The sequence below is a fragment of the Geospiza fortis genome, unplaced genomic scaffold (assembly GCF_000277835.1).
Source record: "Geospiza fortis unplaced genomic scaffold, GeoFor_1.0 scaffold98, whole genome shotgun sequence".
Taxonomy (NCBI): Eukaryota; Metazoa; Chordata; class Aves; order Passeriformes; family Thraupidae; genus Geospiza; species Geospiza fortis.
In genome coordinates, this window is record NW_005054306.1 from 5,704,978 (window position 1) to 5,731,897 (window position 26,920).

At 37.4% G+C, this 26,920-nt stretch overlaps 1 protein-coding gene across 3 annotated transcripts in view; it reads right to left on the minus strand.

The window, feature by feature from the left end:
- HS3ST5 (heparan sulfate-glucosamine 3-sulfotransferase 5) overlaps positions 1-26,920 on the minus strand; it is a 119,717-nt gene that overhangs the window by 90,656 nt on the left and 2,141 nt on the right. For 2 of the 3 annotated variants that reach the window (XM_031066660.1, XM_031066659.1), the window contains exons 2-3: positions 13,737-13,801; positions 1,643-1,850 (exon numbers count right to left, since the gene is read on the minus strand). The gene's annotated coding sequence lies outside the window, so the exon portion shown is untranslated. The remainder of the gene's footprint in view (positions 1-1,642; positions 1,851-13,736; positions 13,802-26,920) is intronic. The other variant, XM_031066661.1, reaches the window with a different exon arrangement.

The window sequence follows — 26,920 nt, forward strand, 5'->3', positions numbered from 1 at the left end:
TCACATTGAGGGCACCTCGCAGAACTAACACAGCTCTCCTCCATACAGCAAACTTTGTACAGTCTTGCAAACTCCTCTAACCTTCTGCTTTTAAATGGAGTTTGTATTTTTATATTCATCTTCTTGTTCCTACTGAAGTCTGTTACAAAGATTCTCTGTAACTTGAATAGAACTTAGATAAAATAAAACTGTATTGGTTATTTTGTTTGTTTTTTCTCCTCCTGTCTGGAGTAGATACTTGGTGCCAATGGGCAAACTTCTTTTTGATGAGGGATGATATTTTTATCTTTTGTTTATTTTATAGAATTGGTGTTTGGAATACAACTCAAATTCTAGCTAGGGTAGCAGACAGAAGAGGGCTGATTAGAAAGCTATTATTCAGATCATAGCACTAGAATCCCTCCACAAAAAAGAAAAAGCAGAACTCAATTTATGTAGTTTAATTACACCAAGTTTGAGTTCTGTCTGCTTTAGCCAATAGGTTTCCTGAAATTATTTTAATAGATTTTAATAAACTTAATAGGAGATGCTTAATAAGAAAAAGTAGTATCTGTAAAACTAGGGTTTTTTTCAATGTCCATATGAAATAAGATGAAGTTGACAGAATGAAACTGAAAAGAACTTTTCTCCCTCTTCCCCCAAACCCAGATAGAGCATTAATCCTGAAGAATATTCTGCAAAAAATGAAAAACAGATGGCAATCATAGAATAAAATCAAGGTTACGATTGTTCACTTTTCTTCTCTACTGCTCATCGCATGATCCACATCATTATAAACATAGTGGTTTTTTATAGTGTTATGATTAGTGCTGAAAATCCTGATGTATCTTTATGATCCTGCTACTTTCCTTGTCAGTTATGTGTCTGAGACATGACTTGATGAGAACATATGCCCACACACATTCTACCACCTTTCTGCACATGTATCTGCTATCAAAATTATTTCTTCTATGTTTTCAATCATACCATAGAAAAATTATGTCAGTGAATTGTTCTGGTCAAGGTTGATTTCCTGATATGGCAAAGTAATGTCAGAATTATATCAGCAGATTATATAATATTTTAGGAGAAACCAAAAGGTAGATGAAATTGTGAGATTATCAAAATCTCACAGTTTCTGGAATATGAATAGCTGCCATTAAGAAGAAATTAAATTTTTCCAACATGCTGTGAATGTCTTTGGCATTCCCTTGTAGCCTACATGCCATCTAGAGCAATCAAACACACAGTTGAACAAATACTCTGCCCCCCACTGACTGTAAAGAAGAACCATCTCATAAACAAAATAGAATATTGTCCCCTTTTTACAGGTTGTAAATCAAATGGGAGTGGTTGAAATGCGCTAAACACAAGTCTAGAAGAAATGCCACAAAAATGGTTAATGACAATAAAGCTCAGAGCATGGGCACAGCTTTCTCTTGGTGGCCAGCTAGTCATTTAGAAACTTTTAGGTTGCCTGAGCTCACTAAGCACATTTATTATGAGGTAGTTAAAAGCATGATGACATCTATATAAATGTTGTTTTAATCGCCATTTTACTCATCTGTGTCCCTGTTCAAGCAACAAATTGCAACATAGTCCCTGGTGCTAAAGATGAAATGAAACAGTCCTGAAACCTGAGGCTTTTAAGGAAGACACTAACCTTTGTGTCCTTAGGCACATCCAGAAAGTCCAGTAGGTCTGTGTCTGATGAAGAACATTCCAGAAGGATTTAACTCATCTGTTCCAGTGTTCAGTCCCAAGAAGTCTTTAGTGGTTACTGAAAAGACCATTCAGGGAATAAAGCACCTCCAGGTATGCAGATGGAAAGATCAGACATCTCTGCTGAAATGGTGTACAGCTTGCTGAGCCTGTACAAAAAGAGAAGACACTCTCTGCATACTTGAAAATAAAAAAACAACAAAAACCAACAAGCCAAACAAAAAAACTGAAAGAACACAAAACCTCAGATTCCCCGTTTAAGAATGAAAAGAAATTTTTTGCAGTAGGGCCCCAGAAGTAGTGCATGTCAGGTCATGTTTCTGGAAGTACTGTGTCAGTATCTTGTAAACATTGGCAGCCTGGAATCTGGAGCACAGGTTAGAAAGAAAGAGGAAGGGGAAGGGGGAAGGAAAATTACAACAAATGCATTTCATAATACTAAGTCCCAAACAAAAGTCATACCTAATGACTGAAAATGGCTAATTACGCTTACTTTAAATGAGTTACAAGAAAAGGAATGTTAGATATTTACTGGAAAGAGGTAATATATTACTTGTGCTACTGCTACTCTGCTACATTTCACCCTTGACATTGACCAGAAATGTATTTTGCAGCCATTTTGTAAATCACTGGAAAAACTACTTTTATACTGAGAACAATGCAAAACACATCTGGAGAAAATGGTAACAGCATTTAGTGAGAATTGTTTAGATGATCTTCTCTTTTTTTCTATTTTCTGTGGTTTTTTAGGGTTTTTAAAATAATCTAACTATGCCTTCATACTGAAGACGTGGGTCACAGAGACAAACGTGAATATGGCATTTAATTGCAAACCCCGTACTACAATTTCTAGCTTCGGGCATGAACATATCTACTTTCATTCAAAGTAAATCAAGTCCCAAGGAATTTGGAATACAGTTAAGCCCTCAAAATCATCAATGTCAATGTGACCTGACAAAAGACATTAACTCTGCAATTATTCTGTTAGCTGGAAAAAAAAACTTGTGAGTAGAGGATCAACATTAAATCAAAAGGTTTCTACAAAAATATTGCAAAGAACAACCAGTCTGAGCACCTTTGCAGTGTGGTTTGAGTCTAAAAATTGCAGATGCCTTTGCACACTTGAAACTAAATTTTGTACCTATGAAAGAACATATAAATGCACAAGAGTCTTGTAAAAGTCTATGAGAATAGCAGCCATCCTTTCTTTGCAATAAAGTGTTTATTTCAACATATAATTTCCATCCACATTACATAAACCACTTACTTGGCTCAAGAGCAGTTTACTTCTGACTGTTGTTGCCTGTAGGATACATGATTTGCAATGCCGAGTATTTTGTTTTTCCATCACAAACATTTATTCATTAATAATTTATCAGATAAATGGCTTCTGATTGAGCAATTTAAAAAATGTAGGCAAATCAATGGCAAAAGACACCAAGCAGCATATTATAATGATACAATAATTCGAGCTCATACATTAGACCGAATTGATAGTGTCTCAAAAGCCCTCTTTGGATAGCTCAGTTTCAGAGAGTAAAATGTTCAGCTGAAATACCTAATAAAACATCTCAATTGCTGCTCTGAGAAATCGTGCCAGTATCATGTACAGTATCTTTGAGAGCTAATAAGTTGGCTCTGGAAAGCAAACAAACAAACCAACCCTAGAAAACGCCTCTGTGAACCTATAAGTTCTCCCTGGGGGGATATTAATAGTCACATCAAGAAGACAATGAACTTGTCTCTCAGTTGTGTGAATGAGGCTTTGAAAATCATAATGGTTTGATTCTTTGATGCCCGTGATATTTAGAGATACAGATTGTAGCATTAGATCCAGTGTTTGTTATCACTCCTATGTGTGACAGAGACAGTGAGGGAAACAAATGGGATAAATCCCTTAAGAGGGAGCTCTCAAGGGTTCCTAATGTATCATGAATAAGACCTTCTCTGAGTTACAGGATTGTCAGCTGAGTTGTTCACAAGGAAAATAAAATGCGTTCTAAGGGCTGTGCCATGGCAATCATCACCACCCTTGAGGTTTCAGAGAAAAGAAGGGAGATTTGAAAACACTTTTGGAGGAAAGCTGCATACAAATATTTTTCCTCCTTTCAAGGTGTACTGCATGAAATAAATTACTTAAATTTTTCCCGGGCAGTATTCAAACTCCCTGAGAATAATGTTGTTAAAAGTCCTATCATTTTACAGGCATTCTCTATCTGTAGAAAGGACTGGTTTCCCATCAGGCTTGAGGAGATTAGTCAATAAAATGTTGACAGCATGTAGATTTATTTATAAAATGGATACTGTTTACATTCTACTAGGAATAGATTGTTTTCAAACTTAGATGGAATTTATCTTCCATTATTTGATGAAGTCTCCTTAATTATATACAATAAATTTCAAGAATGACAGATCTACCAATAAAAGCCACAATTCAATGTGGAATATGTGTGAACATCAATATATGTAATTTTATATAAATGATCACAAATATAATCCGTTTATTTATTGCAAACAGTTTAAATGAATACATATGAAGTGAAAAATCAAATTAAATGGAATAATAATTTTTTTCTAATTTGATTTCTAATTTAACTGTTTCTGTTTGTGCTAATGTGAACACTAGAGCATCTTGTTTAATGACTATCTATTTTCAAAGTGTATTTATCCACTCTACCTAGGACTAGAGTCTTTGTCCATGCCAAAATAAGACTTGCTGAAGATTATGTTTATTTATTTTAAATAATGGACTTGAGTTGATTTGCAGGTTTCCTTTTCTGAATCTGTTAGCTGCAGGGAATTTTTGAAAAAGGAAGTACTGTGCAGGAAATATTATAAAAACAGATGACAAGACAAGAATCTCCTGATCCTGTAAAGGAAGAATTTAAAAATAAATTTTCAATTATTTTATTTTGGTTTGGTTTTTTATTTTTTTCTAGTCTAAAAAATAGCAAACAGCTAAACACTTGGACATTGTAAGTGACCTTCTCTTTATGCACATGAAATTTACTCTTCCTCAAGTCATACACAAAATCTGGTCACCTGCCCACACCATATCCATTTCAATGAAAAATAAAAACAGTTAGATTAAATGATGAAAGCTGAATCACACTTAACACTTCTACAGAGTTAGACAGAAGGCATTAACTCTCAAAGTGTCAAGGTTACTCTGGAAGGTTCAAATCATCATCAGAGTTAGTCCCTACAAAAAATGAATTTGCCATAATGTCATGAAAATAGATGCAGAAAGCCATAATTGTGTGACTGAGGACAAAGAAAAAGAAAATAAAATCAATGAACAGTCATTTACACATATTTTCATTTTCAGGCTTCCCCTGACTTCCCTCTGTTCCATAAAAATAATTTTCAGAAACCACCACATTTCTGAGCCTCTGACATCTGTTCAACCTTGATAATCAGACTGCCCAACTTCTAAGAAACCGGAGCTTCTAGTGTTTATGTCTCTGGGATAAATCTTTCTGACAGACAGCCTTGGGGCAGTAGAGTTGGGAAGCCCTCCAGCACAGTCCTTCAGAGGATGACCGCACATAGTCAAGGAGCTCCTGACGGAATATGGGAGGAATTTTTGCAGATTGCTTTTTCCACCTGCTGCAAAAATATGAAGCATACTTACCCTCAGGGAAACAACCCTCCATTCTTGCAAATTTTGACATGCCGCATATTACCTTTTCAGCTGTTATTCAAAATGTTTTAAAGGTGTGTGAAGCCATGACAAGTCACAATGGCCGCCACACCACTGTGCTTATCATCAGATTTTCAGGTCCAAACTAGTTCCAGTTCTGGTTGCATGATAGAATGAATTTCAAGCAGCTCAATGATTTGCCACTGAAAAGGTGAATACTAGCAACCTGCATTTTAAAAAATATATATTTTTCCTTTTGAACCCAAATTTCAGTGTAATAAAACATGGCTGAGAAAATTTGCATCAAGATAATAAAAGTTGGCAAACACTGTGCTAGTGTGTCAACATTTCAAAATAAGCACAAATCCCCTCTTTTTCCTCTATATAACTGTCAGGCAAAAGGTGAGATCAGCATTCCACACTGAGTAATGTGTTACTATGGTGTAAACCTAGTGCAGTGAATCTACACTGAGAAATTTATAATGAGTCAAAAAATTATCGGACTAAAATTACATTAAAAAAAGGTGTGAAATGTGCAGTAAATCTCTGGAGGTAGTAGTCTTAAATAACAAGGCTGTGTTGCAGTTAATATTTAATAAGAAAAACAAGAATAAAATAATAATGAACAAATATTCTCAAAGTAACCTAGAACAGGGGTACGTACAGCACACAGAATCTCATTTATGCCTGAGTACTGTTCAAAGTACCACAAAAGTGCATGCATTTTCCTATAAGCCACTATATTTCATATGTACAATAAATATGTACAATATGCACTTTACATGGGTTCTTGTGCACGAGCTCTGCTACAACTATTCAGTACAAATTGCCACCTGTGACAGGAGTGGCTGCTTTACTGATGTAAATCCACCACATTAGCACAACTGTACAGACAGCTACAGCAGCGGAAACTGGCACATGATCTACAGAAATAGGTCAGCTTTATGAGGAAATCACTTGTTCTTGGAGGAAATAAATAATGAATTTCCACTTGGGGAGAGACCCCCTTGCAGAGACGAGGCCAACGTGAATTTTCTTGGCAGGAAACCTGTTTTATCTGAGAGTCAGAAAAAGGAACAACCAGTGGCCCAGCTTCCCTGCCTGGGTGCAGAGATGCCTTTCATCACGCTTACAGGAGGCACAGTGCAAAAGGGTACAAGGAGAGGATGGGGCTATGACAGCACTCATATCACAGCCCTGGCAGCAGGGATACACTCTGCTCACTAGGAAGGGAGGGCTACAACACATAGTGACCCTCAACAGCTTTGTGTGACAGTGAGAAAATGACAAGGGCCGGTGGGACTCACACATGCTCATCAGCACATTGCAAACTGACAACCATGTCCAAAGATTTCATGAATGCAGTTAAGGTACCCATATCTAAAAAGAAGACATTTGTTATGAATTTATTTCTCATAATATATGTATTTTTATGTTCAAATATATTTAAATACATGTGTTCATAACATGAATTATTTTTTGGGCAAAGGGAAGTGGGTAAAATCAGCATATATGATGATAACTGCAATGGATTTTTTTACCTTCCACATCTGTGTATATATTAATATCAGCTGCTTCATCTCTTCACAGCTGCTTACTACATTTTACCATGCCATGCCTGAATACAATCTGTAAGTGAAAAGCTGAAAAACCATAATAAGGAATTCTTCTCTTCTATGCAATGGGTACTGTCTTTCCTATTCCAGGAGTTCAAAGGCAAGCTTTTCTTTATTTTAGTGTTAGGCAGTGGGAGGACAGCTATATTTTTGGTCTTGTTTCCTGCCCTCTCAAATGCAGCTTCCAAACATTCCAGTTATCCATATTTTTAAACAAAGGCAAGAAAATCCACAGGAATACCCATTACTGCAGCCTATGAGATACAAGGGAGGGAGATGAGGGAACTGGGTTTGCTCAGCCTAAGAAAGGAAGAGAGCTGGTCTGCAGCCACCTGAGAGGAGGGAGTGTGTCACAGACATCTTTTGTGAAAATCCTTTTCTTTAGGATTTTTCCTTCTGAGAAGCTAAGAGACCTCAGAAACAAAATGTAAACAATGGTTATCTGCTGCTGTGGAAGGCAAGAGGTGGATCCGTGATTGGTCTCATGTGGATGTTTGGAATCAGTGACCAGTCATGGCAGAGCTGGCTCTCTCTGTCTGAGCCACAGACCTTTGTTATCATTCTTTCTATTCTATTCTTAGCTTAGCTAGCCTTCTGAGATGAAACCTTTCCTTCTATTCTTTTTAGTATAGTTTTAATGTAATATATATCATAAAATAATAAATCAAACCTTCTGAACATGGAGTCGATGTTCTCATCTCTTCCCTCGCCTGAAAACCCCTGTGAACACCATCACAGGCCTGGAGTAGATGGAAACACTTCCAAAAAGACTCTCCTCAAGGGTCCACAGTGGGAGGATGAGAAGCACTGGGATGACATTGAGGTACTTGCTGCGTGACTGGCCTGTGGCCTGTTTGCAGTGACAGGTTGGACCTGAGGCACCCTGAGGCCTCTTGCCCCCAGGTGACTCTGCTGAGCAGAACTCCTGGCTCTCCTGACAGATCAAACGCTGCTGCCCACAAAAATGCTAGCCATTGCTCAGAGGAAAGAGTTTATCTTTCTGAGTGAAATCTACGTAGCAGTACTCTGAATCCCAAATCAGATTTTATGCACGAGACCCAAAGAGTCTCAGCCTCATCAGCTTTCTAGAGGAAGTACAGTCCCACACAAACGTAACTTCACAGACCTGAGCTGACTTACAAAGATGCACAGATTGTAGAGAGCAGTAAATATAATCTGAATGCAAATATCACTATGACTTATCTTTTCAGTATGTTTGCCCATTAAAGTAAATTCTTCTTGAGAGTGAACTACAGGCCAATTGTAAAATCAGTTAAATGTCTCCCCTAGATCACTTTCACTCCTGAAACTGATAAGCATATAAATTAGATTAATTAATACTTTTCAGTTCTAATTTCTTTGACTGGACACCTTATTTATTTCATCTATGTTTATAGGAACTTCACATCTTCTCAATGTGAAGGGTTTTAGTATGTTTCCAGGCAGGCAATGTATAAATGTAATGCTGCACTGAAGCGCCTGTTATCTGATTCAATGCCCTCCTCAAAGGACCTTTGACCTCAGGACCTTAAATCTGGACCCTTTCTCTCTCCTGGCTGCAGCAGCAGCAGCCTCATGTGACACCTGCAGCTGGTGGAGGAATGGGAGTTTTCCACAGGCACACAGAGGGACAGCTGCCAGGTGCACAAGACAGCACTCTGGGTCTGGATTCATTGTGTATCAGTCTGTACAAACTAAAAAAGCAGCCTAATGCTACCCAGTCAGTTGTTTAAGCAGAGTAAAGGCTGCTTTTTCAGACATTGGTTCTGTACTTTGAGTGAAGACACTGTCAGCCATGAAGAATCCAAAAACTTGCCTGTGCTAACAAAATTATCTTGCTGGTTTCCTGGTTTCCATCATAAACACACACAGAAAGAGTTGCTCTGCACCATGTGACAGCCACATTTGATATAGAGCAGCAGTCTTTATTTCCAATTTGCTTTTATGTCAGTCCCCATCCTGCCCAAATCCTGTCAACCATTATCATATTAACAGCAGATTTGAAATATGTTTTTCCTTTACAGAGCAGTGATATTCAGTCCAGTCTCAGATGACATGGTTAAAGTTTCACAGTGTTCTCCTGTCACATGTCAGATTAATTAACTCAGCCCCGAGTAATTTAAACTCAAAGTTTCTTTTATTCCACCTTCTAAAATACCAAATTCCACAGACTTCCTGCAGAGATACACAGGCACAACAATTCCCATTGCAATCTTTCATTATTCTTTATAGAGATACTGCACCATATTCCATATTCCCACTAGAATTGCACTGATGTGGCTGTACTGACATTGGTAAAATTATTCTTGATTTACTTTGGCACAAAAGAGATCAGCATCATGTCTACTGGGATAAGATAGTTCCTCCCCATGGTCATATTTACTTTACTTAAGACTACCAAAAAAAAGTATTGCTCAGACAGTTTCAATATACCATCTTTTCTCATAGGGAAAAAAAGGAAAAATATAATTACAGGCTGCTCTAAGGTGAACTGCTGCTTTTTGTGGTTACCTGGAAAAATGAGCACAGTATAAATCCAGCAAAATATCTCTGATGATCAGTTTTGCATGTAGTCACAATATTCTTTATCCAATACTGCTAAAGAAGCAATCAGGCCTGAAAAAAATCTTTCCTCACAAAAAGGGAGGCAACTTTCACTAAAAACTGAGAAAGCAACTGAAATGAAAATAGTGTAAGCTCATATTATTTATTTCTACACCCAAGTGTTTTCCAGCTTTAGCAAAACACCAGCAGATCCTCTAGAACAGATCACCAAGAATTGCTGTCTTTGGCTTGAGGAGTTTCATCAGCTAAGAAAATAGGATGGCTGGGGAAAACAACTAAAAAGAGGCATTTGATAAATGAAGATTGTCAAGGATAGGCAAGCAAGTAACAGAAGCTGCTTCATTGAGAAAGCAAGATGAATCCTTCAAAACTTTCTTTTTACATTAGTGAATGTCTTCTACTATTTCTATTTAACATATCAAGATTAGTACTATCTGAAAAATGAATTGGCTTTTAAGAAGCCAATTAGCATTAGTGAATAACCACTTTACTTCCCATGCATATCAGTTTTGGAAATTAAGTGTGCATCCCTAGGGTGCTCAGACACCAGAGTCATAAGAAGACCTTGAAATGAGTAGAAACTGCTCAATATGTAGACATATTGAAGTAATGCCACTTGTGATAATGTTTCAACAAGCTGTGAAGAAGAATGACAGAGCTTCTGTGGATGCACAGAAAGTTTGTTTAGCACAAATCTTGGCCAACACATCTTCTCCTTCAGCACTAGTTTGCAGCCCTAGCATGTCCTAATTAATTTATGAACCTATGAGTTACATGATGCAGCCATTAAGACTTAAAGACAACCTCCTAGGCCTTTCTCAGAGCAGACTTCCACTAACATTAATGTGAATAATTTGCATAGAGAGCTTGCAAATGGGATTTAAAAAGTTAAGCAGAGGCTCTGTTAGCTCTTCATCCTGACATACCAAGCTGGACACAAAGAGTATTGATTTAGTGTGTACTACTCAATCCATGAGCTTCAAAGACATGCAGATCAAAAATTTTCTTAGGAGTTCCCGCAGTGCTGTAGCACAAAAACCTATTCCAGCTGAAAAACCTCTTTTGAATTAAAAGATAAACAGAGGATTTCCCCCCTCCTGTGATAACAGAGTAATTATTTTTTATACTTTTATGGTGATCTTCCCTGGGCAACTAGGGCATACATTCTAGGTTTTACTTTTCCTATAACTTGAGGCTTGTTTTAATTCATTCCTCAATGAAAACTGAGGTTCTTATGAGCTCCCTTGACTCTAGGCTTTACAAAACTGCAACAAAATATCATTGTGCTTAAAGAACTCTGGTAATCCTGAAAAAAACCCAGAAAATACTCATGAGCAAAACACCAGCTTTTCAAAGCAGCTGCTTATGGAGAAGGAGCTCTCTTGCTGTCTTACAATCCCTCCTTAATTTTGCATAACAGCTATGGTTAAGTGGCATTGGGCAGATCTGCCACAGCATGTCACCCAAAAAGATCATCAACGGCCATTCTCTGAAATCTAAGGTGCTCTCTGCATACAGCAGCAGCAGAGACTGAAATGGATGTCAGAGGCAGCTGGATGCCAGAAAATGGAAATAGTTGTGTGGCTCTACCAAAATGCTGATGTCGGCTCAGCCCCTTACATCTCCTTGCACTCAGGCTGAAGTGACTTCTGATGTTCATAAATCCTCATAAATTCTACCTCTGGTTTTCCTAAGGGATCAACAGCAAGGCAATGAAAAAGGCACCAGGCAGAGTTGAATTAAACATACAGATGTATTTTCAGCCATGCTCTCTACCCCCTGCCCTAAACAGGTGCAATTTCAGTACAGGTAGGGACTGATGCATGTCTGAGGAAGGGTTTAATCTACCAACTTTATTCCATTTAGGACTACTTTCAGGACTACAAAGAAAGAATCATTCTTAAATCAATATCTGAGAAGATCTATGTCCAGTAAGTGATTAGTCCTTTCTTCATAATCTTCTCCGGAGACCTGTGAGACAGATGGTTCAAAGGACCTAACCCTCATTTCTCCAGAACAGAAGGCTTTGCCCTTGGGCTTATTGCTGTCACAGCATGCATATAACCTCCACTTCTCTTTTTCTGAAGCTGAGCTTGCCCACCAGTTGTAGGCCCTGTGGTGATTCATATGGACAATGATTATTTGTCATCAAATAATATTAAAATTATACATAGCAAAAAAAAAGTAAGAAAGAAATAAAATAAAATAAAATAATAAAATATTATGCAAAATTTTATCTTATTATTTTGGGGAAAAATTTTAAACTTTTCAAACTAGTTTTGCTGAAAATCTAAAGAGTAATCTTATTTGCAAATATGTATATGCAAATGAACTGTAGCTCTCAAATGAGAACTTGCATAGACAAAGTTTCAGGTTCAAGAACCCAGGTGTAGCAGATGTGGTCATTTAATTTCTACAGACACATTTCTGATGAAACAGATTAATTTTAAAACGTGCAATATGGACAGAGATGCAGCAATTTACACTGCATTTCAAACAATTCCTGCTCAGCATTGCTAATTAGGAAATCCCAGCAAAACAAGAGATATGATACCTCATAGAACTGTCAAAAGGCTGAAAACCAGCAAATTCCAAACACTCCACAATGAAAGTCTTAAGAACTCCCAGTGCAACAAATCTGTTCCATATGAAAGCTTTATAGATCTTGTTCAAAGCTTCAACAAATGCAAATATCATCACTGCATATAGGCTCTGAGCTGATGTCATTTGCCATACCTCCATGGAAGTCAATGATGATACATTGATTTCCACTAATGAGGGTCTGACCAAAAAAAAATGCTGCGTTCATTCACCTAAGAAATGCCTTTTCCCCCTCGAACATTCAAACTTTCTCTAGCTTTTCTCCAGGGGAGCAGAAAGTGCTGAATTAGCATTAAATACATTCAGCATCCTCACCCAGAGCCAATCACACCATAAATTCAAGGAGGGAACAAGAAATTCACCACTGTGTCTCAGTCTTAGAATAGATTGAGATAATCACTGTCATAGAGATGATGAAAGGGCAACACAGAAGGTGTTCTGCAAAAGTTTTCAGTTGTCTAGGAAACATGGCAGTAATTGGGAAACAAGCTAGGTAGTTTTAGGACTCCAGATATAAGTAGAGTTATAGCATTTAGGAAGAAAGAATAGTAGAAAAGAGTTTAGTTGGGTAATCCCTCAAAAAAATTTAAAGAAGAAAACTTCTGTGAAACAAGATAGGTTGGAATAATAAAAATAATTTAAAATATATCCTGCTGTTTTAGCAGTATTTTTCAGTCCTATCAGAGTACTATGTTTTTTCTGATAAAGTGAAGAACGGAAGTATAACTTTTCTTAAGAAGAATATGAGTGACCCAGTTTTAGAGGTAGTATTCATACTGTTATCCTCTGGGTTTTATGTTTAAAAGATTATCTTGACATTAGTAAAGAAGCTTTACTGTATTTTTCCCAGTTAAGTTTTGGACTCTACATTTACAGGGAAAGCTAAGCTGATAAGAGAGAAGAAAAAAAAGTTTTCAAACAAGAGTTCCATTAAAAAAACCCAAACCCTTTTAAAGATACACATTTCTGCAATTTCCTTTTGGATTCTATTTCCTACCCAAAAGCACTTGTTGGATGACTTATTTGATATTATCCCCCATCTAGAACTCAAAAGTTATGCACAGAGAGGCTCCTTAGGTTGTAGGGATTTTAAGTAGGACACTTATTCTCCCCACAGAAGAGAGCAAAGCCCCAGGCACCCAGTGTACTTTCCTGCCACTTGTCAGAAGTACTCGCTTTGTTTGGTTTAGAAGCTGGGAATATACCAAAGATGAGAGTCAGGGTTGTGACTATTTAAAGAAACAATTTTATTCTTGCACCTTGATAGAACTGGAACCCACATCATGGTCAGGTCATCGAGTTCTTTCATTAAAAAATATTCTTTCACCAGTGTCACAGATACAAAACCCTTGTTATCCAAGAAAGTAATGTATAAAAGTAATTTATGCAAGAAAAAATAATTTACCTATCCAGGGAACAGTTAAAAACATACCCATTTTGCTCACATGCTTTTCTTTCTTGATCAATATTACAAAGAGGGTCCTTGTTTGAATTTTTCAGTAATCTAAGTCTAGCTGGGAACAAGACTTGAATGAGATGTTGGTTGCCAGGCCAGATAAACAGATTCACCCTCATTTCATTGTTCCAAAGTTTGTTTGCAAATTGAATACCTTTTGTTCAGAGATGACTTGTTCTGGAGGGCTTACTGCAGTGGTAACAACCTGCACATGTTGACCTGAAATATACCACAAACAGCTTGATTTAAGGCCAGAAGGAAACTTGTACCCTTTACTTTCCTATGAGAACAACTTAGACATGTAATGTTATTATAATATCTTTATAGTTTTAAAATGCAAAGAGCCAACCATATAATCATCACGTTCTATTCTACATAATTACAGTAATTTTGTAACATATCCAGAATGTAAACACAAAGGAAATGTAATTGCAGTTTTACCCAACAGCTGGTAAAATCACTGTTTTAAACTTAAACCTACAAAACCACTGTCATTCCTTATGCTACTGATGCCTGGAACAGCAGAAAACAATCTTTAAACTTTTTTGGTTTATGAAATATATTGATTAAACAGTTGACTCAAGTTAGAAATTTCAAATACTGGAACATCCTCAGTGATTTAAGCAGGGTTTTGCATATTGTCAGTGCAACAAAAGAGCAGAGAGCAATTGCACAAAGTGGTTTTGATATCAGTAGGCTGAATTGTCACAGCTACGAATCATCATAAAAAACTGCTGTAACAAGTAATACAAGACTTTGTAAGACATTCTTTAGTGAATCATAGATTTAAAAAATCCCAAAACTAAACCCCAAACCATTTAACTTCTTTTATAATTTTTCCCCCCTATCAGAATAATATTACACAACACAGAAAACTAATTTTCACATTCTAGTGCCCTATTGTACATGCCCTCAAAAGGAATATAATTGTTCTTTTTTTCTTTAGGGTAGCTATGAATATTTGAGAAAATATCAAGACTAAAACCGCCCCAGTATTTTGATTGATTGAAAGGTTAGTATCCACTGAATAGTTTATATAGTTTTTTGGGGATTTTTTTGGTGGTGTTTTCATAGTATTTCTTGCATTTTATCTACCTTTTTGTTATTTTCTCAGAACATTCTTTCATATCTCCAGAAGGGGGATAAATAGTAAGGAACATTATTTTAGTAGTTTCAGCTTTTGCCATCAGGAAGAAGACAGACACTTTTGTGTGAGATAGGTGCAGGGATAGAGCACATCAGGCTTCCCGTGGTGAAGGGAAATGCGGCTGGTGCAGATGAATCAGACAAATTGTATGCTCTGTACCCATACACAACCTTCTGCTTTGCCCAGCACTCAGGCTGCACCACGCACAAAACTGATTTATACATATTTTAAAGAGGAGGTGAGGCTCCAAAGAGGCTGGGTGGCAAGGAACAGAGCTGTGTGGTGGCACAGATATGTAATTGTTGGAGCAGGGGAGCACAGCTGATTTAGCAGGTGCATCTGTAGCTGTGTGCAGGACACCAAGGATTTCTTCCCCACTGTCCCAAGGGAAACCTCAGCTCCAATAGCAGCTGCTAGAAACATTCAGCTTTGCAAGTTTGGTTTTCTAATATGACAATCACATTAGGGGCAGAACTGAATGATGAAACTAAGCAATGAAATTTTTTCCATTATTGAATTTTTCTTCTTTGAATGAACTGGGATCTATTGTCTTATAAAATTGTAGAAGCTTTGCAGCAGTAAATACTATATAAGACAAAACTATTTCTTATTACACGATCTGCTGGCAGTTTTTGCATGATCTTGGTTAGCTCTACAAAACAAGCATTTAAACAGCCAATACAAATTTCATGAGACTGTTTGACAAACAACTACTTCTTTTCCTTGTTCTGTACCGCTTTATCAAGAATTCGTAGAAACGAATCCATAACCCAATGGCTTTTAAAGACAGAAGACAATATTATAGGTTTTCAATGTAATCTGAAAACATATTAAGATTAATTCTTCGAAGAATTTCTATGCAGCTTGGAATATGGTAAGTGCAAAACCTCAAAATCTATGATGACAGTTAATCATAGGGAGTCCATTTCCTAAAAAAGACACCTCCTTGAACTGAGCTGCCTTACCAAGCTTTAAGCTTAGAGCTTAAAGATTAATTTAAAAAATACCTCAGTGAAAGATGGTTTTGACACATCTTTAGCATCCCTCATGTCTTCTTATGCAATACTTGGCAAACCTTACTGCATATTTAGAAAACAATAAATACAGTATAGAAAGCCAGCTCTGAAGGGATGCAAGTATACTTCTTGGGTGTTTTGCATCTCTGACCTATTCCTAGGAAAAAATACCACTTACTAAAAATTTATACTGTTTCTGTACATGTGTGTAATTGTAAATGAGTTTCAGTACAAAAAATATTCTTTAACTGTTGACTAGTAGCTGTGAGTTCGCTCAACAGCACTGAAACCTGTGACACCCATTTTAAGAATATGTGAAATAATTCTTATACAAAGCTCCAAGGATTAAACAGGAAAAAAGATAGTTTAGACCTTTAGCATTTCCCATTGATGAAAAACTATTTAGAGCCAAAGATTTAACTGTGTGAATACAGTCTTTGGCCAACAACCATACCAAGAAGCTCCTGCACTGGGCACAGATGTGTGCAAAGCTCAGTCATATGAAAAATAAATTGTAATGAACCCACAAGGGAGTGAGCACTGAGGAAGAAGGGGAAAAACGCTCAACAGGTGTAAGATTGATTGGGGATGCGATCAAACAAAAAAGAGTCTAGGAAAATGCACTGAGATCAGAAAACCAAATAGAAAATGGAACTGATATCTGCAGAGGCTGGGGTGTTAAAATTGATTTTACAATAATTTCTGCCACAAATTTTATGTCACTATAGTATAATTTTGAACTCAAATTAACTCTCTATTGTATCAGCTCTTACAAGCAGTTTTCTTGGTTCTCCTACCTAAAGGATGAGTCTCCTATATCTGTGAGATGCATTTTCCCACCATGTCCAGCTAGACCCTTCTGATTTCTCAGCGATGTGACTGCTCTGCTTGATAAGGGAAGGCTGAACCTCAACTGAGGTTTCACATCACATTCAGGGAATGCATACAGAAATGAATGCTGATGGTGAACATGTGCTCTGGGAGGTGGGTGAGGGCCATTCTGTGAAATCTGACAGATTTTACTGCCTTGCAGAACAGCTGGGTCAGCAGAAAGCACTCTCAACTCTCCTGGCTTACATGGGCTGTGCTGATAATGGTTGGACTTTATTAGTCCTCCATCACCATTCTGTGACATTCTAAGGATTTTTAACTGATTCTCTTGTCATATCTCTTCAAGAGCAACTAGCAAACCCTGATGGGACTTCCAGGAAAGAAAATCTGCAGGAAGTCTGCAGAAAGGGACTGGTCTAAGCAGATAGTACAGACAGAAATCTTCTTTGCTTTATTTTCTGGCTGATGAGGATTTTAGAGCTGTATGTGTTGGGCAAGACAATGTAGAAACATTTGAGCTGAAGGAGCAGCAAAACCCTGGCCATGCTCTCAGGCTTTCTCAGCAGAATATTTTTTTTGGCACAAATTTGCTGTTCCACTTCATGTTCTCCAATTCATTGGAAGTGAATGAATCATCTCAAGTCAAGGGGATCACCATGACATACAAATTCTACAGCTTTTTTATCCTTCACTGTCTTAAGCACCTGGGATCAGAATTCATCCAAACAGAAGGATAGACTCCTATTTTTGAACCATCTTTCCTATTGGGGTTCTCCTATCCTTCCTCTACCTCCCTCCAGGAATATACACACCAGGCACACTTTTTCCCCAGAACTTTTGCTACCCATCCTGGATGAAATGACTTCAAACTTCTTTGTAGGTGAAGTGTTGAAGATTTGCAGGTCAGAGAACAATGAAACCTCACAAAATGTGACAAAACCTTATGAGGAGTTAGGGAATTTTTAATATGGACACAAACTTCCCTTGTTTTTTTTTGGTTCAATACAAGCTTATTTAGAATAAAACACTTTTTCTTGAGCCCTTATGTCTAATGGAGTTCTTTCCTCCACCAGTGTACCTCAGTAACACAGCACTTCTCAGAAATTGACACATAATAACTTCTGTTTAAGAAGGAGTTTTATTAATAATTTCTTTTGGCTCTGGGAAAAAAAAAAACACCCTATGAGCCCTAAAAGACAAGGACTATTTCCTTTGGGCTTTGATACAGTGTGAAGTCTTGCAGGAAATCTTTTAAAAACAAGATTAGAACAGGCCAAGCAACAACAGAGTGGTTGCTTTTCACCAGTGGTGGTGCTTTTGACTTCTGTAAACTCCTACTGGTAGCTCTCTAGGACATCCCAACCTGTGATCTTTACTCCTTGTGCCTCCAGCTCTGGGGGCAGGGAGGAACAAGTAGAATTGTGGCTTTACCAGAAGCACTAAATTGGAGACTACTATTCCTAAACCATGACAGCTATCAATTTCACTCTTTTCTACTACATGTATTTGTTCAGCAACAATCATTGTTAAAAAATCATAGAATGGTTTAGGTTGGGAGGGACCTAAAAAATTACCTAGTTCCAAGCCTTCTGCCATTGGCAGGGACACATCTTACTTGACCAGGTTGCTAAATGCCCTATCCAACCTGGCCTTGAACACTGCCAGGGATGGGCCAACCACAACTTCTCTGGACAGCCTGTTCCAGTGCCTCACCAACCTCACAATTCTGCATACCTACCTAAATTGTCCCTCTTTGTGTGTGAATTCTTTATTCCTTGTCCTAATTCTATGGCTTCTGATCAAGAATTAAAAAATATTAATGAATCCTATGCTAGCAAGTCCTGTGCTCTTATGCAGTAGGGAACTCACCATTTTCCTGTATCTATTACTCAAGATATTAAACTCACCAGGAAACTGGAGCTGCTCTCAGAGATACTGCAACAGATATTGCCCTTTAATGCCTTGAGAGAGAAAATTATCCCAGGTAAGGGAGAACATTATTATGGCTGTTCTGCTGACTGCTATCCTTTCAGCTGACATGCAGGAAAACAGACCAAATCCAGAAAAAAGTGGTTCTCTGAGTTGCCAGCCCCACATCTCATGTTGCCCCAGTGCAATTGGCTGACACCAATGTTAACACCTTAAACTGGTGCTACACACAACCCTACTTTCTCTGTGGATCACTGGCTGGTACCTACATGTGTGGACAAGACAGATACATTTTTCCTAACACTGCAAAGCTGTCTCTGTGTGGCTTTATCAGGGATAATGCTGACTCAGCAGTTCCACTTGTAGAACTGCTCAGTCTGCCAGAACTCCAATGAGGGATATGTACATTTCAAATGCTCTAAGTCACAGTGAAATATCTTTCTTCACAAATAACACTGATTTCTACTCTGCACTTTTCCCGGCTGCTGCACCCACAGACAGTATAGGACAAGCTCTGTGACAGTGATTGTAAACCCTGACACAATCAGCAGGATTGTTATCTCTCCTTCAACAGATAGGAGCACTGCCAGCAGGAGCCTATTTAAGCTTATTAAACAGGCAAGGTCATTTCACTCCTGTCAAAGTTTTGTTTTCAAATTCCTCTGTGGAAAGAAGTTTTCTTCATTTCTATTATCATTCTCCTGATGTTTTCATTCACTGATGAAACTCCTCCAAAGAAAGGATGAAATGTGGCAATTTTCATTTTAGTTCCTTAGCTACATATATTACTTCTACCTTATCAACAAATATGTATTACTTTGCACAGTCATGTGTTGATCTCTATAGCAGCCAGCACAGGAGGTTATGTAGTCATGTTTAGCACTCTGCAGATATGTGTTTTCCATTATATTGTACTCAGAAAGCTTTTCTCCCTGGGGGGGGCTTCTAATGTGATATTTAGCTTGAATCCTAATGCAGCTAAGCTCCATCAAAACCATGCATGTGGACTCAAGGGTAACTGTAAATAATGCAGAAATAGATCAATACTAATCTTGACTTGTTTGTGTGTAATTCTCACAGAGCTCTTATGACTCCAGCCACATCCTGTGCCATGGATTTTGACTGGCTGCTCATTCCCAAGCTGTGGCAGGGAATTCAGGAGTATGCAACATCAGCACTGCTCTAACAGATCATATGTGAAATGTAAGGAGAATTGCATTTTCACTCTCTAAATATACATAAGGATCTATAGGATATAATCTCTAGAATATATTATTTTCTAGATAAGAATGAGGTTAATGTTAAATAATTAACTTTAGTGTTGCTCACTAGTGTGGGACTTAACTTCCCGATCCTGTTGTGTTGGGTGATTGTGTTTTATTTATCCAGCTTTTCAAGAATAAACAGACCTAGAAAACAACTATGACTTATACTAAATCTTAAAGGAAGTAAACTGTTTTTCTATATTGTACCTGTTATGTTAGTAGACTATAGTTGTGCATGTGTATTCTATGTTACAAAAAAGTCAACCATTCACAATCACGTATTGAAGAACTATTTGAATCCAACTATTTGTTGCACCCTATTAAATAATAATTAACATGTAGTTCTTAGAGTGTGTATTTTTATTTTAAAGCTAGAGTCCCATGAACAAACATCTAATTATCTTCTACAGGTGTTCTATTTTGAAATAATTCTGATTTATGCAATTTCCTGGACAAAGAACTGCCTTCACTCTTCTTCCCTTAGTCTGTTTATCTGTTGTGACTTTTCTTGCTTTTTTTTCTATTCACCAGCTCCTTTTAGTAATACCAAGCAAAAACCCACTTTTTCAAACATCACAAGAGCCTTATGTTGAGGAAATCAGCTCCTTGCAGGATTCTAGAGGTAGATTTTGCTCATTAGAAAGTAGCAGACAGCTTGCTGACTAAGGTTCTAATAAGCAAATTAAAGCACTAATACCATGAGCTGAGGGTTTTGTACAACACAGCAAACCGTATGCTGCAGAACTTGGGATCTCTTTCCAGCTGTCAACTGCCAGGATCCCTGACTTCCTGCTAATTGGTGACACACCAAGGCAAACAAGTCAGCTAATTCCAGAGCAGTGAACTGATTAACTTCGGGTGTGTATACATATTTATAAAGAGAGTGTTGCTTTTGTCTCAATAATCAAAACTAGGTTTAATTTCAGTTTTAAAAGTTGTGGACTACAAAAGTAGTAACGGCACAAAAAACCCAACCCAGGACTAATTCTTTCAAGTAAATGTTTGAAAGCTGTATTGATGTTAAAAATAGAGTATGTATGTATGTAGAAAACTGGGATTGATCAGTCATTGTATCATTCCTGTCTACTCATAAAAGCACCACAGTTATCTTTCTACTATAAGATGAAGACATTTTACAATATAACGCTTTCTGTACTTTAATCCTGAGCAATTAGATTAAAATAGACTGATTTTCAATTTTTTACCTCTTTAAATTAATACACTTTTATCAGAACACCATAAACTGAAAAAAAAAAAGTCTTTTTAGATCTGTAACATCATAAAGTATTTCCTTTGATTCTTTTCATTGTAAATATGAATGTTTGGTTCGGCAGGTGCCGCTCTCCACTGTCATGTACGCTGGGCAGTCTCTTGGCTCCACAAGGGAGGAAGAGGGTTTGTTTGCAGGGTACAAGATCCTGTAGAGCAGCCAGGAAAGCAGCTCTACTCTAGGACCAGAATTTTGTGATTTGGTAAAGAAAACAAACCTAAAGAAATCATAGAGCTGGGAAAGGAAAGTACATTGATAGGTGTGCTGCAAGTGATGGCATTAGATGCTGTGGATGGTGAAGACAATAATAAAGCAACTTCTGATTGTATTTGTCTCCCATGCATGCCTGACCTCCTTACAAACCAGAATGTGCATCTAAGGATAAGCCCATGTCAGGGTTACCCTTTTTAAAGACCATACTGAAAGAAACTGTGGTCTCTTTTCAATATAAGAGAAGCACAAAGAGTTCTGAAAGCAGAAGCTGAAACCTCATGTCTGCTTAATAGCAACAGGGTCTTCCATTTTAAAGCAGAAATAGGTGTCTTTTATTTGTACTTCTGGTCCCATCATTTTTGCATTCCCAGTTTCAGTGTGGCTCAATTGGAAGAGAGAGCTGGAAAAGGTTCTAGTAGTCGGCCTTGCTCTCCTGATGAAGGGAGCGATGATTTTAAACTCCCTGAAGATGGGAATGGCCTTGAGATTTGGCTTCCCAATTCCCAGCACAAATCAGTAGAACTCATCCTTGGTTAAAAGTAGAATTTTTGTGGTGATACATGGTCAGCTATCACTGGTTTTTCTTATTTTTGAGAAAAAAAACCCCAAAACCCTATTTTCCCCTCAGAGATGGACAAAAGTGTTTTAATCTATAGTTTGTCCTGTGTTTATTGGTCAGGTTCTCTATATATTTATTATTATGACTTTACAATTTCAAATGAACCACCTTGACCACAACTAAGTTTAAAGAGACGAAAAGATTGGGGGTATTGTTGTGTTATAGAACGGAAGATCTTATTCTAGTACTGCCTCTCCATGACCTCCTTTATAATTTAGAGCAACTCTACACTAGCAAACAAACCTTCTGTGCCAAATCCTTGTTACTGTGAGTTTCCAAACAAACTTTTTAAACACGGTTTCTTACTGGTAAAATGCTATACCTGGCAATTTTTTTAAGTGTTTTGTTTTTCTTCTTTTGCCCACCAAACTAGTCTTAATTTTATATGACATTCTCTTCCTGGAGGTTATTGTGTCCCTTCTGAACACTGTCCACACTCATTAAATTGAACCATTGTATAGGACAGAATGCTGCTCTGGCTGCAGGCAGGAGCAGGAATCCTATGTATTCAAATATTAAAAAATTATATGCAATATTTTCTGTTTCCTGAATAAGCAAATCAACAGAGGAAAGGGTTATGCTTATATAAAGTATCTCAGCTTGAGTGTGACAACATTAATTATCCACTGTAACATGCTGATTTATAATTATGAAATCAGTAATTTAATTGGCATCAAATGCAGTAAAAACATTTTCCTGCCACTGTCATTATCTAAGTGCCAGTGCTTGATGCTTTCAAACTTAGTTTAGCTGTCAGAAATTGTTATTCTGTTAAATGCACATACTTGCAAAACTGATAACTATTTAACAAAAATGTTTTAAAAGGTGCTACTACATGACTGATGAAGGTACCATCTACACATTTCAAACAAACCAGCCAAACTCACTGCTAGTCCTCAAACACCTCTCACTGTTGGTAGAAATAGCATCTCTACTCCTTGGGAAGAGAAACTGCCATGGAATCCCACAATTGATATTTGGATAGCAGATTATGTCAACCGGAGTGTCAGAGCTTAATTCCTGTGTGTGACTTCATCTGTTTGTTTGTAGGTCTGTGATGGGTGGTATAAAGCACAGATCAGTGCACCCATCAAAGCTGAGAGTGGCCAGTTTGAATGAAGCACAGGTGAGCAGTACAAGAGCTGGAATCAGGTAAGCCAGCTCACTATACTCGAGGTACTATATGTTAAAGAGCCTGGGGACTAGTTTTGCTCCTACTTGTCCTTTCACTCCTGAACTAGAGATCATAGCCAGAACAGCAGGCAGTTCTTCAACCTTGTAGACTTGGGTGAAGAGCCTGATCTTCACAGAGAGTCACACAAAGGAAATATATCAAAATAACCTTAACAGGACAGTGATCTGCATGAATGATGCTCTGTCAAAAGAAGAATCTAACTTAAAAACTGGGTACAGCAGGTGGTAGAAAGCAGAAAAGAGAATAAAAATCCAGTGCCGTAGTCGGTAAATCATTGTACAATGGTTTCTTAGCCTTGCTCTACATGACATATTGTGCCTGTGTAACTATTTCTGTGATGGAAGGGATTCCTTCTACTGAAATAGTTTTACATCTCCAGCTGTTAATGGGTCTGAAGTACTACCACTCTATGCAGTTCATTAAACCCAATGGGAATAGGCCTGGATCAGCTAGATATAACTGATGACATAACAACGTGAGCTGCTGAAATATTTAGGCATAATTTTCAGTTATTGCATACTGGACTTTTTTGGCTTCCTAGCACAGTTCAAGTGCTGCAACTGCTGAGTGTGAACAAGACCATTTTCTCAGATCATTTTAGAAGAGTGTCAGCTCCTTAGAGAATATGTCATTTTGATATAAATAAAGTATTCTACTAAAAGCTGCTAAGCTAAAGATAGATATAAGTATAACCAAGAAAAGGATAGTATTACCAAGAGCATGGCCTATGAGGATTCCTGAAGGCAAATAAAGAACTTCACATTAAAAGTATCATGCTGTCAGATGTGTGTATATGGAGTAGGATTCAACTCATATTAACAAAAAGTTAAACAACAAACTTCGATGGGAATCCCTCTGCAGCAGTGGAGACACGCATTTCTCTGGGGTGATCCATCCATTCCCAAGGTAGTGTTGCACAATGTCTTTGTGTTTTCTATCACAAAGGGCTTTCTACTTGCAATTCTACAGCCTTTCACTTGCAGCTCAACTTTCTCATTGAAGTCACAACGGAAGTGTTTTTGCATTTTCTTAGGACAATATTTTCTCGTTCTTGTGTGAATGACCACCACCATTGTGAGAGTCACCCTTCTTCCATCCTTTCCCAACTTTTTACTTACTCAATGGACCAAATGGTATGCATGCAGACAGCTTAACTGGTTGCAGCACCTGCTCTCAAAACGTGCTGCCATCAGCACTTAACAGCATTGTGCCCATAAAAGCTGACAGCTCGAGCATGTCTTGAAGACATCACGAAGACAGTACAGATACTACTGGAGCTTGTGTGCATGTGTGCTGGTAAAACACCTGATGCTGATGGAAGCAGGACCTGAGCGTACTCAGCTGTGGATCTTGTCACTTCTCCTGACTTTTCCCCACGGGAATTTTTAATTTTCCCTTTTCTTTCTCTCCTGTTTTTATCTTTGCCCAAAGTTACTCTGACTGCCCATATATGCCATCAGCTATAGAGCCTGCTGATAAATCTCTGTGCATGTAAATCTGTCTCCTTTGTGCCAGAATAGGTGACTGATATCTTTCAAACAGTTAATTTTCTGGCAGCTGGAGTTAGGTCAAACAAATCCCACCCTCAGGCAGTGCTAAGATGGAGAGAGCTGGAGGAAGCCCTTTCTTAACATCTGACTTTTAAGTACTTAGCTTATGTGCAGAGTCCTGAAGACTGTGAGCAATACACAGTAGCAATAGGATTACAGCCTATGCTGGCAGAATAACTTAGTTATTCATGCTCAGTCTTTCCAATATTTCCTACAGCTTCTGTTCAAAAGTAAGCCTCAGCTTCACAAGCACTTTTAAGTATGTGGTAACATTAATAATCACAGAAGAATTGGAACTGTGAGAAGTAAATTCTCAAGTTCAGTACTTGTAACTCAAGACTCACAAGCTGCTTTGATCAATTTAAAGGTAATTAACTGGAATATAAAAAAGAAATAAATATAAAAAATATAATAAAAGACAAAAGTTATTATTTAGACAATTGAAAAAACAAAGACCCTAGGAAATGAAAAAGGATGTGGAATACTTAATTCAATTTCTTTGTGCATTTTTATTATCAATCGTCATCACTAAGAAGATTCACAATGAAAGCATCATCCCAGTTTTTAATCACTTTAAATATAGATTTGTGAAACATTACACAGTTACCTTTTATTCTCCCTATTCTCCCATAAGAATGACAGAAAAAGAACTGTTTTTAAAATAGCACGATGCAATACATAATGGCCAAGTATATATAAAATATTCACTGTTAGTGAGGCTCCTAAGAATAGTGAATTGTTACCTATTGTCTAATGAAAATGAAGCCAATTCACAGCAGTCACTGCTGCAGAGATACCCACCACAGCAGAGGGTACAGTTTGTAATGAGAAACACTACGTCTTTAAAAGAATGAGAAAGAAATCTGAAATGAAAAAAGTTCCAGTTTAAGTACACAAAAGACAAAAGTCTTCTGTTAAGGCATTCTGAGAGATGCCTGACCCACCAGGCTTCCAAACCAGGCAGACAGTAAGTGAGACACAGCAGAGCAAATTAGGAACACACAGACATAGTTATGTAGTTTCTGGAGCAGAGCTGATTCATGTTCAGCCTGAGAGAAGCCTAGGGAAAAAGCTAGCCTGGCAGAAGTAGTCTGTTAAAACATTTGCTTACTCATTCTGCTATTAGATGTAATCCATAATTGAGCATTAAGTAGTTTGCTCGAGACAACTCAGTGTTGAGAGTGCTCATAACTTTTTGTGAGTGTCCTAATGCGCTTTTAATAGCTAAGAACTAGCTTCTAGGAGTTATTTTTACTTAATTGTTGACTTATAATTGTTAGGCATAATTCTGGCCTCAATAGTTGTGCTAATTTTGAAAACATTATCAGACAATATAAAACCAGAAGGCAACTTAAAAAAGTGCGACTGTTGTTGGCTTGTTTTGACTTTTACATTGTGATTTTTGAGCAGCAAGGATTAAGCACATGCTTATATGTTTTGCTAAGCTTGAGTTGATGTCTGGTGTAAAGCAGAGAAGAGAAGAGGAGTGAATAGGAGACAAGTAGGACTTAAGGCTTGAAAAATAAGGGCTTTCTGGAATTGGGACTTGATCCGCCTTTTGTAAGAGCTAATTTAGATTCTACTTTGCTAAAACACAACTCAGCAACATATTAATTTACTCAAGATGTTTGAAAGTAATTAGTGAACAAGTCAAGAAATAAAATTAATCAATGTTACAATATAGTATGTGTCTGGGAAAAAAAATCTACAAAGTATATAGGGAAAAAGTAGCCTTCATTTATATTAAAGAAAACTCACTTCACATAAATAGTAAATGTCAGTTAAAGCCAAGGGAAATATGTACCATGTACCATGTTCAACAGTATTAAAACTGACATAACATGAAAGATTGTCAAAAACTGATGGTATCTGGCAATATTAAGAAATATTAAATAGGCAAGAGATTTTTTATACTGTTTTACCATTTTTGACAGTTTATATACCTAGAATGAAGGTTCATTTATGGTTGTAAAAAAGCAAGCTATTCAGTTTTGTTTCATATTCTCTGATTCACTTGAGCAGCTATGAAAAGATAATTTGGGCTCAAATAAGGGCTTTTGTAATTGCTGTCAGCTTGGCCAAATACTGTTTGGAGCAATCTGGACAAAAATCTGACAGTATACTTGGTTCAACCCAAAATTAATAAAGGCAACTGAAAGCAAAAGCTGCTTCTTACAAGGGGAGGGCAAGTGAAGGAACCTGCTATTTTCATATATTTTTTTCATCTTTCTCTCCTGTTAAGGACTAAAATCCATTAATTTTGATCTACAAGTTTCATTTGCATAATGGGTGCCTCCAGGAAT